The following is an 18,837-nucleotide window of genomic DNA, read 5'->3' on the forward strand; positions in this document are numbered from 1 at the left end:
CCTGCTCAGCGGGGAACCTGCTTCTCCTTCTCCCCCTTCCTGCTGCTCCCCCTGCTTCTGCTTTTTCTCGCTCTGTCAAATAAATAAGTAAAATCTTTAAAAAAAATCATTCATTATGAAAAGGTGGAACGAATAATAGTAGTAAAATGAACACCCACAACTTAAGTTTTTCTTTATGGTGACATTGGCCACAGCAACTTCTTTCAAGACACGTCTACAAAGGCAAGGGAAACAAAAGCAAAAATGAACTTTTGGGACTTCATCAAGATAAAAAGCTTCTAGCTTTGCGCAGTGGCAGTATCGTAGCCAATGAGGTTTATCTGAGGCGCGATTATTGCTAATTGAAAACTTTTCCCAATACCCCGCCGTGACGACTTGAAATATAGTCGGCATTGGCAATTTTTAACAGTCTCTACGGAGACTGATATGCTTCGGTTCAATGTTAGTGTCTTTATTTGTTGGTTTTGTTGAGTTCCTTAAGTGTGTATTGTTTGATGTTAGTTATGAGATGGGGTATGAATATTGTCGCTTAGTGTTTAAGTCCGGTAGGAACGTGGGTTGGTTGGGGGGTGTTTTGTTTTGTTTTTTGGTTAATATTTTGATTTTTGTCCCTGTTAACATTCGAGATTGCACAAATATTTCCTGAGGCCTTTGCCCACCTGGTCCTCTGCAGGACCCACGCTCCGCCGGCAAAAAAAAAAAAAAAAGCTTCTAAATGGCAAAGGAAACAGTCAACAAAACTAAGAGGCAACCCACAGAATGGGGGAAGATATTTACAAATGACTTTACAGATAAAGGGCTGGTATCCAAGATCTATAAAGAACTTCTCAAACTCAATGCCCAAAAACAAATAAGTCAAAAAATGGGCAGAAGACATGAACAGACACTTCTCCAAAGAAAACATACAAGTGGCTAACAAACACATGAAAAAATGTTCAACAGGGGCGCCTGGGTGGCTCAGTGGGTTAAAGCCTCTGCCTTCGGCTCAGGTCATGATCCCAGGGTCCTGGGATCGAGCCCCGCATTGGGCTCTCTGCTCCGGAGAGAGCCCGCTTCCTCTTTCTCTCTCTGCCTACTTGTGATCTCTCTCTGTCAAATAAATAAATAAAATCTTTAAAAAAATGTTCAACATCACTAGCCATTAGGGAAATAAAAAACTACAATGAAATACCACCTTAACGCCAGTTAGAATGGCAAAAATTAACAAGGCAGGAAATAACAAATGTAGGCAAAGATGCAGAGAAAGAGGAACCCTCTTACACTGTTGGTGGGAATGCAAGCTGGTGCAGTCACTCTGGAAAATAGCGTGGAGGTTCCACAAGATGTTGAAAATAGAGCTACCCTAAAACCCCGTAATTGCACCACTAAGTATTTACCCCAAAGATACAGATGTAGTGAAAAGAAGGGGCACATGGACCCTAATATTCATAGCAGCAATGTCCACAATAGCCAAGCTGTGCAAGGCGCTGAGATGCCCTTCAACGTATGAATGGATAAAGAAGATGGGGTACATATGTACAATGGACTATTACTCAGCCATCCAAAAGGATGAATACCCACCGTTTGCATCAGTGTGGATGGAACTGGAGGGGATTATGCTGAGTGAAATAAGTCAAGCAGAGAAAGACAATTACCATGCAGTTTCACTCATATGTGGAATATAAGGAATACCAAGGAGGACCAGAGGGGAAGGGAGGGAAAAGTGAATGGGAAGAAATCAGAGAGGATGATGAACCCTGAGAGACTCTGGACTTTGGGAAGCAAGCTGAAGGGATGCGGGACATGGGATAGCAGAGTGTTGAGAGTTAAGGGGGGCATGTGTTTTGATGAACAATGGGTGTGATACGCAACTAATGAATCGTCAAACTCCCCATCCCACCCTCGCCCCCAGCCCTGTTAACTACCCTTCTACTTACTGTTATTATGAACCCAGCTATTCTAGGTACGTTATAGAAGTTCACCACCTAAATTTAACAATCACTAATATGTGGTCATATTTGCCAGATCTTTTTTTACTGATGTATTTTAAAGTATATTGGAACCATCACAACATTTCCCCTAAATATTACACCTCTAAGAAATCAGAATTTTATGTTCCTAAATAACCTCAGTACTTTATATCACAACTTTAAAAATTTGCATTAATTCCTTAATGTCATCTAATTGCAATCAATATTCAAATGTCCCCAGTTGTCCTAACAGTATCTAGCTGGTTTATTCAAATCAGGACCACATACTGTATCTGGTTGTTAAAGTCTTTGAGACACTTTTATTCTAGAACTTCCCTTTTCACTTCTCCTCACCCTCATGACATGGGCTTACCAAAGAAACCAGGTAGGTTGCCTGTAAATGCACCTCTGGGTTGATCTGATTGCTGACTTGTGGTGTTTAATCTTTTCTCTATCAGCTTTATTTCCCATAAGCTGAAGTTAGACGTAAGACTTGATTAGATTGAGGTATGGTGACGCTGCGCACCTTTTATTGCCCCAAATCAGGGAGTTCATCTCTTCTGGTGGTCTCACTATGGATCCCTCTGTGCCTGGGCCCAAGGTTGATCTGGGGGTAACTGGTTCCTGTCTGATTCTGCCAGTGTCAAGTTACCTTCTCCTTTTCTGCACTGCTACCAGTGAACAATCTGTGAGGTGAATCTTTTGGTCTCATGTAGAATATCCAATTCTCCCAAAACCAGTGCACCCGTTGATGTTCCTTGCCTGAGTCATTTATTTCATCAGGGTTGCAAAAAGTTGATTTTCTAATTTTTGTTTCTTCTACATTTATTATCTAGAATTTATAGGGAGTTATCCCTGTTTGCCTGGAACTGATGACCCTGAAACACAGTTCCTCATGGAAAGGTGGGAGAATGCTGAATTCTTTCCTTTTCATTACTTATTTTCAGAGTGAAGAATTGAAATTGTATGGTCTTTAGGAAGCTGAAGCATGAATGTGACTAAGGGTTAGGCTTTTCTTTTCCTTTGTTTCCTGTGCTTTTTCTTGTGACTCCCCCCATTCTTTAGAACAGAAGAGGACTGGAAGCCCCAGGTGTGGGGTTGGGAGCTCTTCCTCAGCAGTGGAGCCCTCTACTTAGAATTTTTTCTCATTCTAGGAGAGCTCCCTGGGTGAGATGGAGGAGGGCATTGGGGAGAGAGCAGTAAGCTTCATTTCCAGATCCTGTGTTTGTTCCATTTTTGGAATGAGCTGGGAGGGCCTTTAGAGAGAAGAGTGTCATTATTTCTCAGGGGTTCTTCATCTGGCTCTCTGCTGATGGGAAATCATAGATTTGACCAGCTTCTTCCTGAATGGCTAAGTATTTCTAGTATTTATTTATTTTTGCCATTCATCATATGGTTAACAATGGGCTAAATGGGTAACCATCCATCATTTATCTAATATTTATGGAGCTTCATCTGTCATCTGTTGGCTTCATCCTTGGGTTAACTCCAGGCAAGGCACCCCTTAAGGAGCTCACTGTCTAGTTTGGAGGGAGAGGCATTCACACATGGGCAGTGGAGTAAAGAACATTGGCAGCCCAAACAGACCTATAAAAATAAGTGCTAGTAGACTATCTGGCCTGATAGGGATTATTTAGTGAACACTTATTCTGTATTAGGCACTTACCTTTAAAATCCCTGGAAAATAGATGTTATTCAGTGTTTTAGATGAGGAAGTCCAAGCTCAGAGGGGTTACATAACTTAGCCAAGACCACACAGCTCTTCAGTCCATACAGCTCAGCTCCATGTGTCTCAAAGCCCATACTCCATTCATCACACTGTGGTGTCTGTTACAGTTGTTTAGAGACCACGGGAATTTAGAGACGGTAGGAGACTGAATATAGTTATTATCCACAGGATATTTGTGTTTTGGGAAAATTTAATTCTTCCCTTTTAATGTAATTGTCAATAACGTACCAGCAGTGTATTAAATATATTATGGTGGTAAGGCAAATCTTTTTAAAAAGATTTATTTATTTGACAGAGAGATAGACCCAGAGAACACAAGTGGGATGAGTGGCAGAGGGTGAGGGAGAAGTAGGCTCCCCACTGAGCAGGGAGCTCAACTCAGGGCTCCATCCCAGGACCCTGGGATGGTGACCTGAGCCAAAGGCAGACATTCAGCCGACTGAGCCACCCAGGCACCCACGAAAATCTTCATAGGATAAAATAGGCCTTTAATCTCACCACTTTAAAGTGCTTTCAGTTTTAAAAATATCTTTCCAGTCTTTGCTCCTACAGTAACCCTACATACTGTTAATCACAATGCACATATTATTTCATGTTTTCTTACTTGGCTTTATACACATTATAAACACTTTTATGAAGTCTTTACATTTTCAGTTTATTAGTTTATTTTTTTTTTATTTTTTAAAGATTTTATTTATTTATTTGACAGAGATCACAGGTAGGCAGAGAGGCAGGCAGATAGGGAGGAAGGGAAACAGGCTCCCTGCCAAGCAGAGAGCCCGACTTGGGGCTCGATCCCAGGACCCTGGGATCATGACCTGAGCCGAAGGCAGAGGCTTTAACCCACTGAGCCACCCAAGTGCCCCACATTTTTAGTTTTTAAGACTAGACAATATTCCATTGGGGGAATAAGAATAAAGAATAATTTACTTACTGACCTCTTTTGGGTTTCATCTGGATAGTTTCTAGGTTTTGTTATATAAAAAAGCTGAAGTGAGATTTTCTGTGCAATTTTCTTTTTATCCTCTTGTGATTTATTTCCTAAGGAGGAAGTTTGTTACCTGGTTCAATTTTTTTTTTTTTTTTTTTTTTTTTTTTTTTTTTTTTTTTGGTACTTGCCGCATGTTGCTGAATGGCTCTCCAGAAAAACCATACATCATTCATTGCTACCAGTCATGGATGAGGTGGCAATTTTTCTCTAATGCAGCCAGCACTCGGTGGTCTCTTGGCTTTTGATGTACTTTCTGCTGACATAAAAGGTGTAACATTTTAAAATCTTTTTAAAAAATTAAATAAATAAATAAATTTTTAAAAGGTGTAACATTGTTCCATAGCGTCGTTATCATACATATCTTATATTGCTGGTAGTTTGAATACTTCCCCATCATTGGTTTACTCTTTCATCTTTATTCTTATGAATTTCCTATTCCTAAGCTTTGTCTGTGACTTCTTGGAATCTTTGTAATAGTTTTTATGTTTTTTTTTTAATTTTATTTATTTATTTGACAGACAGAGATCACAAGTAAGCAGAGAGCCAGCCAGAGAGGGGTAAGCAGGCTCCCTGCTGAGCATAGAGCCCGATGTGGGGCTCCATCCCAGGACCCTGAGATCATGACCTGAGCTGAAGGCAGAGGCTTAACCCATTGCGCCACCCAGGCGCCCCTAGTTTTTGTGTTTTATAGGAGATGCTTTGTGTGTAAGTCAGGCCTTGACAAGAAATAGGTGGATGCTTTGTAGAGAGTTTAGTACAGGGAATGTCTTAAGGTGTGGGTAGGTTTTGGGGAACTGACAAGGATAGAATAGCCCTCTGTCTGAGCATCAGCCTACCCTGACCAGTCTAAGGCCTTAAGAAGCAAAGAGTGAGCTGACACTAAGAGCTGATAAGGGATGGTTTGTGGATGGGCTCCCTGAAAGGAGCTGTGGCTTTGGCAGAAGGAACCAGCCAGCCCAAGATGACTCTGCAGGAAGGGACCGGGGAGAAAAGATACCCATCATCATTCTGCCCTCTTCCTCTCCTCCTTTACCAATGCCCTGAGGCCAGACCACTTTTCCTTTACAACTGTGTTCCCCAAATTGTGAGGTGACTTTAGGAGGCATGTGGATAAAATTTTTTTAAGTTTAATAGCCATATAATAAAATACCACACATTTAATGTTTATATCTTATTTATGTAGCAATATATTTGTAAAATCTATTATTTTATAGATTTTTTTATTTTTAGTAAAGGCTAAATCACATATTTAAGTTTAAAAATGGACTTGATTTGGTGGAGTATGTAGAATAAAAGAGTACAGGTGGTGTGTGTGCAGGGCAAAACTTAACTGAAGTTTGGAGAAGCCTGCTTCCCTATGGGGACTCCCCACAATACCCGATTCTTTGATCTCTGGTCTCTCCCTTTCTATCTCTCTCTGTCTCTCTCTCTCTCTCTTTCACACACATACCTCTGAAATAACTGTCCTGGGAGATCAAGGACTCTTGGTCACCATTGGTCATTTGCCCTTGATGTCCCAAGGTTATAGAGGGGATGGAAAACTACAGCAGAAGTTTGCTGAGGCCCTATCCCAGATTTCCCCTTCCCTAATGAATAGGAGAGCCAGAAGGGAAGCCCTCCATCTGTTTGGGCTCACCAAGTAATGGGGCAAGTGCTGCTGGGCAGCCCTTTTGTCCCCATACCCTGAAACCAAATCCTGGGCCCAAGTGTGCTCCCACAGCAGGGCCAGAGGGAAGGAAGAAAGGGGAACCAGGAGCCTGGGCTCACCTCCTAGGCTGGGAAAAGGACGTTAAGCACCACCCCCTTAGTCCGATTCCCATCTTCCTGGGGCATGGAAGGGCACCCCAAAGTATGTTACCCAAAGCAACTCTACTTGGTGTTTAGTAACTAGACTCCTTCCCCTTAACTACTTGGGCAAGTTTGTTAAAAGCCCGGCCTCCCCCCAGCCCCCCCCCCCCACCCCCGCTTCAGAAAGGGTGTACTGCTCTCAGCCATTCAGTAGAGCAGGCCATTTAGTGTTATCTCATCCTCTCCTTTGGGAGTGTCTGCTCTGCTCAGAGGAGGCCCCAGGCATGTACCTCTATGCCTAGCATCTACAGGAGGAACCAGAATACATTAGGCAAAAGACAGATTATATTATGACTTATCATGTATCTTATTATGTTACTCAGAGAAGTGGTTTGCTAAAATCTCTTTGAGAAGTGGCCATTTCTTTTGGAAAAGTTTGAAGTCTTACAGACGAACTCTGGGGAAATGTTTCCTGTCCTCAGCCCTGTAGTCTGAAAGACTAGACATCTCAGTTTGCCTGGGGCAGGCCAGTTTATGCCTATTCAATCCTTCTTCATTTTACAAAGTTTCTTGGTCTGGACTATAAATTATGGCTACCAGAACCACAGGTCCATATACTCAGTCTCTAGCAAGAACATAGAATTTGGGGTCTGGAAGGGATTTCCAGATGTCTCTCAGTTCATTCTTCTGCTGGAAGAGAGCAGAGCTCTCCCATCTCCCCCCCCCCCCCCCCCACCGCCCCCTTCCATCCCTTCCACCACAGGAAGATCCCAGGGCCTCCTTCACAGGCCCTGGGCCCAGCCCTTTGAGATTGTTTCAGTGGAAAGATGTTCCTCACCATCCTCCTGTTCTCTCTGCTTAGAACTACTTGGTAAGAGATAAGAAAAGCTAGGACTTCTGGGGGGAATGGCCTTTGTTCTGACAGAGAAAAAGCCCTTGGGCCTGAAGACAAGCCCAGGAGCTAACTTGTTTTCCTGGCTTCCTTGTGTAAAAAAGAAATGGGATCCTGAAGATCCCACAGAGAGAAGGAGGCCAGGGAATGTGAGGGGCCCACAGAAGTGGCAGAGCTGGGTGGTGATCACCCAGAGCCCAGATGGCCTTTAACCATCTGAGCTTGACGGGCAACTTGCCCACCAAGGGCTTGAAGAGGGAAGATGAGGCTCCCTGCTGGCCAGTGCTGGGCCTGGACCATGCTCAGGACTGTTTGGGGAGTGTCATTCTAACTCTCATCTTTCTGCCCACATTGCCACTCTTTTGATCCCCTACTTCCTAGGGAGCAGACAGGGGACCAAAATGGGCTTGTCACTGGGTTGGGGTTTACTTCTCTGTTTTGTTATTTGGAGGAGGATGTGCTTGATTTTACTTAATTGTGGGATATTTGTTGTGTTCTTGCTATGTGGCAGGCAGGTGTCCTTGCTAGGTGCTGGAGGTGCCATGGCCCTGGACCCTGACCTGTCCCAAGAGTGCAGGGGATTTGTGCCATGGTGCTCTGAACTGAGGGCACAGAGAAGGGAGCCGTTGTTCTGCCTTGATAGAGGGGGTTGACAGAGGGAGGCTTCAAAAAGAAAGAGTATTTGAACACAGTCTTGGAGGATGAGGGGAGCCTTTACATGGTGGGTAAGTCAGGAAGGGCTTACCAGGCCAAGGAAAGTGCTCGAACAAATATCAGAGATGTTTGAGGGTTGGACACAGTTGGGTGGGATGGGAAGCTGGTGGACTTCATAAAGTCAATGCTGAGAGGTAGGCTAAGAGAGCCTCCTGGAGTGTCACAAACTTGCTCCTTGGCCATAGTTGCTTTATCTATACAATGAAGATAATGTAACCTACTTCATAGGCTTGTTGTAAGAATTAAAGGGTGTATTGAATATAAACCATCCAGTTCGGGATCTGGCATATAAATGCTCATATAATGTAAACTATTGGCACTGCTCTCCTACTAATAAAAATGGACTGTTCTTTTCTAAAATATATGGCGTGAATCGCTGGAGTGAGTCAGCAATGCTGCACTCCCACAGCAGGTCTGGACCTGTGATCTCATTTAGGAGGAAACTGTCTGGAACAGAATGCTGAAGGAAGAAAACTCACATGGCTGCCTCGCTCGGGGCTCTGCCACCATCTTTCTCTGACAGTTGCATTGGGCCAGCAGTGTGGCTCTTGATAGCAGCAAATGCATTTAATTACTTTTTATCCCACAGATGTTGATTGTGAACCCGCTATGTGCCAGGTCTTGGATCCAGTGTCTTAGTAAGAATATGTGGCTAAAGGTGACGAGGAGACAGAGGAGAGAAGAAAGCTCAGTTCTTTCCAAAACTAATTTTATAAAATCAGAAATATATTTGGAGGTCATGATTTAACTGCTTTTTGTTATTCCTTGATGTCCTGTGTCTGGAAGCTTGGTAAGGTGTGGGGGGCAATTTTTTTGTTTATATCTCCTTCACTGGAGTGGGAGTGCCTCAAGAGTAGCCCCTGTAGGGACCACGTCACGTTAATCCATTTGGCCACTCAACAGAGTGTTGCTTCTATTTGCCTAGCACTGTTCTGTGCACTAGCTGTTTAAGTGGTCTTTGAGATGCAAAGAGCTCTTTCCTGATTATGATGATTACCTTTAAGTGATCTTTTTTGTATTGGAAAGGAGCAAGCCCCTTTTTTCCTGCTCACATGGACTTAAAAAGAGAAAAGTGGAAAATCCAGGGACCTGTATTGTTGTCTGTACTAAAATCAAATGCTGTTTAGGGTAGTGATGGGTGGGGACAGGGCTGGGAAGAGGGGCCAGGTCTGTTTCCTAAAGGACAGCCTACTGGACTCTACCACTCAGGAGGCCACATTTCACTCTTAGTGAAGATGATGGAACGGGGGTGGAGGAATTGATCTGTTTATGAAAAGAGCAACTGCTTATTCCCTTCTTATGCCTCCCACACTTTGAAATCGATCTCTGGGGGTGCCTGGGTGGCTCAGTTGTTAAGCGTCTACCTTTGGCTCTGGTCATGATATCAGGGTCTTGGGATCGAGCCCCACATCGGGCTCCTTTTCAGCAGGGAGCCTACTTCTCCCTCTCCCACTCCTCCTGCCTGTGTTCCCTCTCTCTCTCTCTCTCTGTGTCTCTCTCTGTCAAATAAATAAATAAAACCTTAAAAAAAAATCAATCTCTGCAGGCAGAAGTTTAGCTCTTTGTATTTAATTGGGGGAAATGGCTGCCTCACACAGGTTAAGGTGACTAAAGAGTTACAATAAAATTAATTGAATGGTAGCAGTCACTATTGTTTTTGGATACTTACAATGTTCCAGGCTAGTGCTTGTCATACATCATCTCATTAATCCTTGAAAGCACTCTGTTAAATTCATACTATCTTCTCCATTTGATGGGCAGGAAAATTGAAACCAAAAGAACCAGTGAAAGCCATCCAGAGTCATGCAGCTGTTAAATATAAGAGCTAGGAGTTGAACCCATTTCTCTCAGGCTGCAGGTTCCTTCAACCATACATTGTCCAGCTTTTCTCTTTGACCTCAACCTATCCTCGCCACCCCCCGCTTCTTCCTTGTCCATCTTCATGATTCTTCAGTTAACCAAACCGGCTTAGAAAACCCTGATGAGCTAGCAGTGGGGCCATTTATAGCAAGGCACTTCACCCTGGGGCTGCAATGGTTAACGCTGGCCTGGTGCTTCAGAGATGAATGACTTGGCCTTGGGAGGCGGCTATTAGTCCTCCTTTCTAATTAGCAATCCCCGCCACTGGCTTTCATCCCCGTACTAACTAGGAGAGAGAGAGAGAGAGAGAGAAGGAGTGTGTGTGTGTGTGTGTGTGTGTGTGTGTATGCGCACAGCTCTTTATCTCTATTTCCTGTTTCATATTTAATTTGACATTTTTTCCAGTTTGTGGATGTGGAACACGTGTAAGGTTGGGACATGGTCTGTTAGTAATCATTCCTGCATTTTGGGCTGGCTTGCTCCCATTGAGCCCAGCCAAAGGCTCATGGGTCCTAATTTCTGGCTTCACATAAGTTACTTTGCCCTGATCACCCTGGTTTCTGAAGGGGCTGCCTTTGGGACGGTGGTTTTGACTTACATGCTTCTTTCTGGCAGGTTTTGGATGGTTCTTGTGGAGCGGTGCTAGGGCAGGTAGCAGGACTGCTGATTTGATAAGACTGAAGGCTCAGGGAAAGACCATTCCCCCATCACAGTCAGTTGGGTTGGGCTGAAACATAGCTCCAGTCCTTTGTTCTTAATCAAGGCTGGATGAGAGTCACGGTGAATTTGCATGTTCACTTTCTGCCATTTATCTGGGGTTTAGGGGACCAAACAGCCCTCTTAGGCAGGGCTGGCCCTGCTCAGCAGCACAGGCTTGCACACCTGCATCATGAAGTGTGGGGATCCAAGCTACTGGAGAGGAGGGTAGCAATGGGGACTAGAGAAGCTCTTTGTCCTTATGGGTTCCTCCTGAGCCTAGCAGGGGCTCTCTCTGAGGCAGATGGAAATCCTGTTGGGCTTCATGTGTTCCAGGGACCCCTCCCGCATGTGGTAGCTGGGAGCTGCTGCTCACGGGCCTGCCTGAATGCCCTGGTACCCCTGGAGCTAACAGTTCTCACCTTGCTAACCTGAGCTCTGGCAGTCTCTTGGTGGTTTCTCAGCCATTGAGGTTTTTTTGTTACCAGGAGCCTCTGATTGCTAAGGATTATGCTAAGGATTACCTCATGTATAGAATCAAGTCAGAGGACTTGGAGAAAGATCTAAAAGGAAGCTTACCAGTTTGCCTGATCTGGGAAGGACAGAACCTGGGATTGTTGGAGCGTTAGAATATGCTTGGTGGACAGGGGAGTCTGGGACCCCTGAAGCTGCACAGTTCTGTGTGGTTTGCACACATGCGTTTTTCTAGGGAGAGGGTGCAAGGCCTTCATGAGCTTCCCAAGGTGTCTGGATTTCTCCAAAACGTTAATCATTGGTTTAATCCCTTCTTCCCTTCATCACAGGGTGCTATAGAAATAAGGTGGAATGAGGCGGGGATGGAATACGGTGGGGAATGAGGTTCAGAGACGCAGAGGGGCTTGTCTAAACACTTGTAGATGTCCTACTTAAAGGTAACTTTTTTTTAAAAATATTTTATTTATTTATTTGAGAGAGAGACAGTGAGAGAGGGCATGAGCTAGGAGAAGGTCAGAGGGAGAAGCAGACTGCCTATGGAGCTGGGAGCCTGATGTGGGACTCGATCCCGGGACCCCGGGATCATGAACTGAGCCGAAGGCAGTTGTCCAACCAACTGAGCCACCCAGGCGTCCCTAAAGGTAACTTTTGATGATAGGTGGGGAAACACTCTTCTAAGAGTAGGTAAGGTAGAAACAAAATAGTTGTATTTCTTTGCAGACAGAAGTAATCCATCTGTATAACTCACTTTTTGTTCTGAGGATGTACAATGAGGAGTCTTAAGTATAAAGAATTATAAGCAGCCCAGACTCCCTGACTTTGAATAATCCATTATAAAAGTACAGTTCTTTTTATCATAATATTCTTATCTTCTGTTTGTTTCTGAGCTGAACAGAAATGCCCCAAGCTACACCCCAGCTGTAGAGTTTCTAGACCAAAGGCTACTGTTTTCTTCCTGCAGGAACCCTGGGGTGTTTGGGGGTTAAAAGGCCTGGCCCAGCCATGTGTGTTTAAAAAACAAGGCTGATTCCGCAGCTGGTGGCTCCAGCCTGACTCCATCCTGCTGTTAATGGAGGACAGAGGACCACTTATAGCTTCCTCTTCACCCCATAACAAATAACTCAGTGCTCCCCCAGGCCTTCCTGCACCCCCACCCCCACTGCCCTCACAGTGGTGGCAGCAGCAGGCTTATTCCCAGCCTGGTTTCTCTGCAGGCCGTGTGGTTAGCCCCTACGAAGTGTCTGAGGCCCAGCTCCTCTCTGCGTTTAAGGCCCTAACTGCGTTAGTAGGGGGGCAGACAGCTCACCTTGCCTCTCTCTGTCTTCTTAGCTATTCCAGAGCCTCTAGGGCCAAGTAGAGGCATTTGTCCTGCAAACAAAGCTTGGTCCCTTCTTGAGCACAATCCCCTGTGGCACCTCCTCTGGGAAGGCCTCCTTTACTGAGACAGCCCAGTGGGTTGTCTCTGTTCTGTTCTGTTCATTTATTTTTTTAAAAATATTTTATTTATTTGAGAGGGAGAGAGAAAGCACATGTGCACAATCAGGGGGAGCAGCAGAGGGAGAGGGAGAAGCAGGCTCCCCCTGAAGTTCCCCACTGAGCAGGGCTCAATCCCAGCACTCCGGGACCATGACCTGAGCTGAAGGCAGACACTTAACAGAGTCACCCAAGTGCCCCTGTTCTGTTCATTTACCACATATTTGGCATGCTTCCATTTGTCATGCACCCTTTATTACAACCTACACAATTTTGCATATAATAATAAATAATAATTCCCATTTATTGGAATTCAGTATGCATTCAGCTTGGCAGTAAGCATTTTAAAAGAAATGTTTTATTCAGCACATGAGTCCTATGGAGTTGGCACCACTGGTATGCCATTTTATAGACATGGAAATTGAGGCATTTCACTATCTCCTTTTATTAGCTTTTATCACTCTCTATGGTTACCTTATGTGTTTACTTTGTAATTTGTTTATTTAGTAATTTGTTTGACATCTGGTTCTCTAATGACATCCTAAGCTCCATGAGGGCAGGGATTTCCCTTCTGAAGTGCTAGTGACCTGGACTGAGCAGTACCTCGTACCCAGGAAGTATTCAGTATATGCTTATTTGAAGGTTGAGTGAGACACAGCAGGCTGTCACTTGTCCACAGCTTCACAGATGGTCAAGAGTGAAGTTGGGATTTGAACTCAGGTCCATGAGTGCTTCCTCAATGTGTGAGTACTGCTCCCCAGCCAGACCTTCAACTCATTGGAGCTGACTGCAGTCTTACCGGAAAAGGTATACAGGCTTTAGAGTGGGACACCCCCCACCACCCCCTGCCCAGGTCCACCCACTGACTGCCATTTACTTGAGTGACACTTAGAAAGCTGCTTATCCATTTCAGAAATAGGAAAAATAACGCCCATCTGCCTGGTTTGTTTAGAAATTTAGAGATAATATAATACATGGGTTGCCTGGTTTATTTTAAGTGCCTAGTGAAATGACAGCTAGCATGAATCTAGGCTTCTCCTAAATTCTCAGGAAGTCAGTAGACAGGGCTGAAAAGGCTTTAAAGTCCATTTTTCATCTTTTATTAGATTATAAAATGAATACATGAATACACGATCAAGTAAAAAAAAAAGAAATCCATGCAAAAATCAAAAAGTGGAAATTTCACATCCTTCTTTGCCACCAAAACCCATGGTTCTCACCAGAAATAACTGTTAATGGTTTGGTGTATATGCATTTACCGAAATAATATGTGTTTTACATAAAATTATACTTGTGTATTGTTCTAAAAATTGTTTTTTTTTTTTCATTAACCTACCTTGGAGGCTTTTCTCTATTACATTAAGAATTACTTCGATTTTCTTCTTGGTGGCTGTACAGTGTTCCTGGTATGGCTGGACCATCACTTTTGTAACCATTGTCCTCTTGATGGCCTTTGAAGTTGTTTCCAGTTTTTCTTTATTTCATACAAGATGGAATGAATATTATTTCTCTTACTTACTGCTGAGGAACAAAGCCCTTAAAACTTAATGGCTTAAAATAACGATTTATTATTTATCATGTTTCCTTGGATTGATTGAGTGGTACTTCTGCCTTATGTAGTGTTGGCAGAACTGGAGGTCTGGCGGTTTAGTGACTGGCCATTGGTGCTGGCCGACTGTCTTGAGGAACACCTTGGCTCTCCTCTAACTGGTCTCTACACATGGCTGGGGTTTCTCATGGGACTAGGTTCTAGAATGCTACTTCTGCCACATTCTGTTGATCAAATCCAGTCACATGGCAAGTGCAGATTCAAGGGGGTGGGAGACAAGCTCCACTTTTTTAGGTGGGAGCAGCTTGTGTGCCTGTACAGGGAGGGTAGGAATTGTTGGGGGCCATTTTGGGAGACTGGCTGCCATAAATGTGTAAGAGTGTGTGTGTTTGTGTGTGTGTGTCTACATGTGTCTGTCCCCTTGCTCTTCATACACCTTTGTAAACAGGTAGAAGTATTTTTGTAGGTTAATTCCTAAGAGTTGTTGGCTCAAAGAGTGTGCACACTTCTGATCTGGATAGCTACTGCAAAATTGCCTTCAACCCACACATACTCTTCTTAGTGAGAGAATGTTCATTTCTCCATACCCTCATTGGGGTTGGTTATCAGTTATTTTCATATTTGTCAATCTGATAGGTGAAAAATTTTCTTATTTTTACTGTGAGAAGGGTTGAGAAGTTTTAAAAATTTTTTTGTTCTTTTTTGTACTGGAGAGTAGTTTGCAGCTATGCTCATGGCACCATCAAAGAAACAGGGTGATGGTTGGGAGGGTGGGAAGGGCAAATATGGTACATGAGGACTCTGATTCAGGGCCTCATCCATCAGCTCTGCTGCTTGCCACCTGCCTGCAAGGGAAAGGCTTTCACAGCCCTGGGTGAGCAAATTTTTAACCCTGTACAATCTTCAGGCTCATTACCTACTTAGATGGGTGTTCAGAGGGCTCTGTAATTCCCAGTAAGAGGATGTCTGTACTTCACTGGAATTGTGAGACCAGCTCTGAACTCTGAGCCCAGTCGCTGGGCTGCAAAAGCCCATGCAGGAATGAGGAAGGAGTGGGCTGCATCAGGGAGTAAAATGTCCATTTAATGACCATCTGTTAACATGCTTTTCAGGCTTTTCCCTCTTGTATTTCCACTTTCCCACAAAAGGAAGATAAGACGATATAGCAAATTATGCCTTTGATGGAATAATCCAGGGTTTATTTCAAAGGCATTCAGTGGTCAAGGTTGGTCCCACTGTTTTTCCAGCTTTGGATCCAAGTTTTAGTCTCCTTGACTTGGCACACTAGCATATCAGGCAGGACAGTTCTGGTTATAAGAGACAGAAAAGCCAACTCATACTCTGGCTTAAGCAGGAAAATACGATATATTTATTAGATCACATACTAAGATTTTTAGGGGCAGAGATAGGAGAATGGGTTGGATTTGGGCTGAAAGGTGACACTCCTCAACCCTAGACTTTCTCTCAGATCTCCTCATATCTTATGCTCCTTGTGAGGCAAGACAGTGGTGAGGTCCTTGGAGGTCTGAGTCCAGCTGGACAGAGTGCCTATCTCTGGCTCTGCATTCCCAGCAGGGCCTCTGTGGCCCACTGACTCTGGCCCTCCACATGGCCATTTTCTCACTTCTGACACAAGCCCTGTGGCCCAGGGATTCTGGCACAGTGACTGGCTCAGGATGTGATGTTGGTTCCACTCTGAGCCTTAAGTTTTAGAACCTCTCCTTGAGCATGGGGGAGGGAAGGACACCAGACAATCCCTGAGAGCTATTTCCTAAAGGCAGAGGAAAGGACATTGGGGATGTCAGGGATGAAAATCACTATCTCTGGCTTTTCCATGTTGCACATAACATAGTCATTGATTTAGGATATAAAAGCTGCAGTGTGTATGAGGGGATTTGGGAGTGTAACCCGTCCTCAGGTAAAGCTAATTCACTTCATCCCAGGACCAGAACTGGCAACTGAAAAACTTGAGATAGTCTGAGAACAGTTACAAACAATTCCAGAGCCTGGCTTTAGTCATGGCTTATATGGTCTGCTTATCTCTCTTCACTGAGTGCATGAGGAACAAGCCAGATGTGACCCCATCACCCATCACCAGCCTTCTTGCCCTAAGGGAAAGTGTCTGAGTGGTGAAAAGGCCAAGAAGGGAGAGAGGGCAGGAGCTAGTGGAGAGTGAGTGCTTCCTTTCACAATCCAGTTATAGAATTTGTCTTTGTAAAGTTGATTATCTTTATTGCAAATTATCTGTGCAGGTTTAGATCAAGGGTACATATTTTCTTCAACCACGGACCTAGAGTTGGTAGAAATGAAATGTTCTCCTTTGCCAGGCTCAGCAAACAACCCTGGGACAGGCTAACAGATGTGATGAGACCATGAGCCTCTTGTTAATCCTTTCATGGTTTACTTTTTTGCTTTTGTTTTTTAGAGAGAACTCAGGTTAAATATTTACTGTAGAGAAAAGGAATGCTGCTCCTTCCCCTGCTTCTCCTGTTTTGTTGCTGTTGGCTGTTTAATAGGCAATAGAGTGAAAATAGTGTAAAATCTAAAAGACACAAAATGCTGTGTCAGAGAGTCTGTTGTTCATGAATCCTCTGCCCTGGCCTCTTTACTCAGCACCCAAGGCAGATCCTTACCACTTGCTAGTGCATCCTTCCTGAGAGATCCCATATACCATCTCTCTTTCTCTCTCTCTTTTTCTTTTGTAAGTGGGCTCCATGGTGGGGCTTGATCTTACAATCCTGAGATCAGTGGTCACATGCTCTACCGACTAAGCCAGCATTTCTCTTCTTTTATTGAGAAATATACCACATACATATTGCTGAATGACAACTTACTCATTGGTTCTTTAGAATAAAAGAATTAGAATTTTCCACCACAGTGACTTCAGAGCCTCCGAATTCAGGCCATGGAATTAAAGAAACTGACCCCCCCATCAGTGAACCTGTTGACTCCTGGTGAATGCTCCCTAGTTCTGGGGATTACACACATCTGCTTGTTATCCTTCCTTGGAGCTCCTTCCTCCACAGGTCATGCATACTGAATGGCTTCCTAGCTCCTTTGACCAAAAATGGGTTCACATTATTTGACCAGTTCCCCTTTACCTTATTGGCCATTCAAGCTGCTTATGACCCACACTTTCCAAAACTAAAGCCCATCCTCAGTGTTGAAGACTTCTCATCATTAAGGTTTACACCAAAGCTACTGGCTCAGAACCTGAAGGCCTTTCTGAAAGAAGTGGCCAAAAACATCACAAACGAGGGCAAGGCTCCAATAGGGAGGAATTGATGTAACCCTTACCATGTTCTAGGCCTTGCGTTGGGCCCTGGGGATAAATATGAATAATGCTTAGTTCCCTTCCTGGCATAGCTTAGTGCAGTCTCTGGGGAATGGGCATGGGTGCTATTGGAACGTAATGCCTTATGTGGGTCTCAGTCCCATATAGATGACTGTGAATGAATGACATTCATCTTAGATATACAAGTTCTGTTCTGTTTGTTTAAAAAAAGAAGAATCACTGTGCAGTCTTTTGCCTTACAATGCTGCACAGAGTTTTGGAAATAATAATAGTATAATCCTTACTGATTGAGCAGAAATAATAACTTACTGACTGAGCTGTGCACAGGGGTCAGGCCCTATCTCCCATACTTATAAGATTTACCTCACCAATGCCTCAAAATGGCCCAGTGAGGTAGAGCTGAGTGACATGATCATTTCCGAGGTGAGTACTTGGCCTCAGACACAGGAGGGGTTGGCAGCTTGAGGTCACAAAGTTAGGGTTCAGTGTTCGTACCTGGGTCCTTCTGATGAAGGTCCATGGGAAAACCACTGCCTGCCTGGCACTATGAAGTCACTGACCCATCCTTTGGCAATTTCTTGCAAAATAAAAGTATTTTTTAAAATGAGCATTTAGGGGCACCTGGGTGGCTCAGTGGGTTAAAGCCTCTGCCTTCGGCTCAGGTCATGATCCCAGGGTCCTGAGATCGAGCCCCACATCGGGCTCTCTGCTAGGTGGGGAGCCTCCTTCCCTTCCTCTCTCTCTGCCTACTTGTGATCTCTCTCTCTCTCTCTCTCTGTCAAATAAATAAACAAAATCTTTAAAAAAAACACTTTAAAATGAGCATTTAATTGTTTCTGGAAGAAAATCTTGATTTTCTTGTTACTTTTGGTTTGTTACAGATTTTGTTACAGATTCTTGTTACTGAGCCTAATCTGGGTTAGCTCAGTGTGTTCCATCAAGAGGTCTCATCATTAATAAAAAGAAACATCTCCATTAGTTGGTGGTGGGAACATAAATTGTGTTCACATGAGTCTCAGATGTGCAGGCAAAGTATAGTGTCTTTACTTAAGGGTATAACTGGTAGAAGCCCCTCTCTACCCCTACAGACTGGGTGGCAGGCAAAAAGCCAATATAGTCCAGTGCACGTTATTGACATAGTCTGATCTTCTAAACAGTCTCTTGATTTTTCACTTGGTCTCTTCACTCTGGTTTGAGATTTTTGGCATGGAAGGAGCATGAGAGAATTTATAGTCTGGAAGAAGGGTCCCTCTGTCCTTGCACTGGCACTTGGGTGTGAGCTGGCTGGTGTCTCAAAGAATGTTGGCTCATTCCTGTCTCTAGGCCATCCTAGTATCTGCTATATATCTGAGTCCATTCTTAACTCATCTCAGATGGTATCTGGTAGGACATCCTTGCTGACTTGTTTCCCTCTCAGTAGATCCTCT

At 44.0% G+C, this 18,837-nt stretch overlaps 1 non-coding gene across 1 annotated transcript; it reads left to right on the forward strand.

Annotated features, from left to right (window-relative positions):
• The first annotated feature begins 280 nt into the window (after positions 1-280).
• Positions 281-421, forward strand: LOC125101347 (U4 spliceosomal RNA). Its single transcript, XR_007127791.1, has one exon. It is a non-coding gene; the product is annotated as a U4 spliceosomal RNA (small nuclear RNA).
• Positions 422-18,837: the final 18,416 nt, after the last annotated feature.

This window comes from Lutra lutra, chromosome 5 (assembly GCF_902655055.1).
Source record: "Lutra lutra chromosome 5, mLutLut1.2, whole genome shotgun sequence".
Lineage (NCBI taxonomy): Eukaryota > Metazoa > Chordata > Mammalia > Carnivora > Mustelidae > Lutra > Lutra lutra.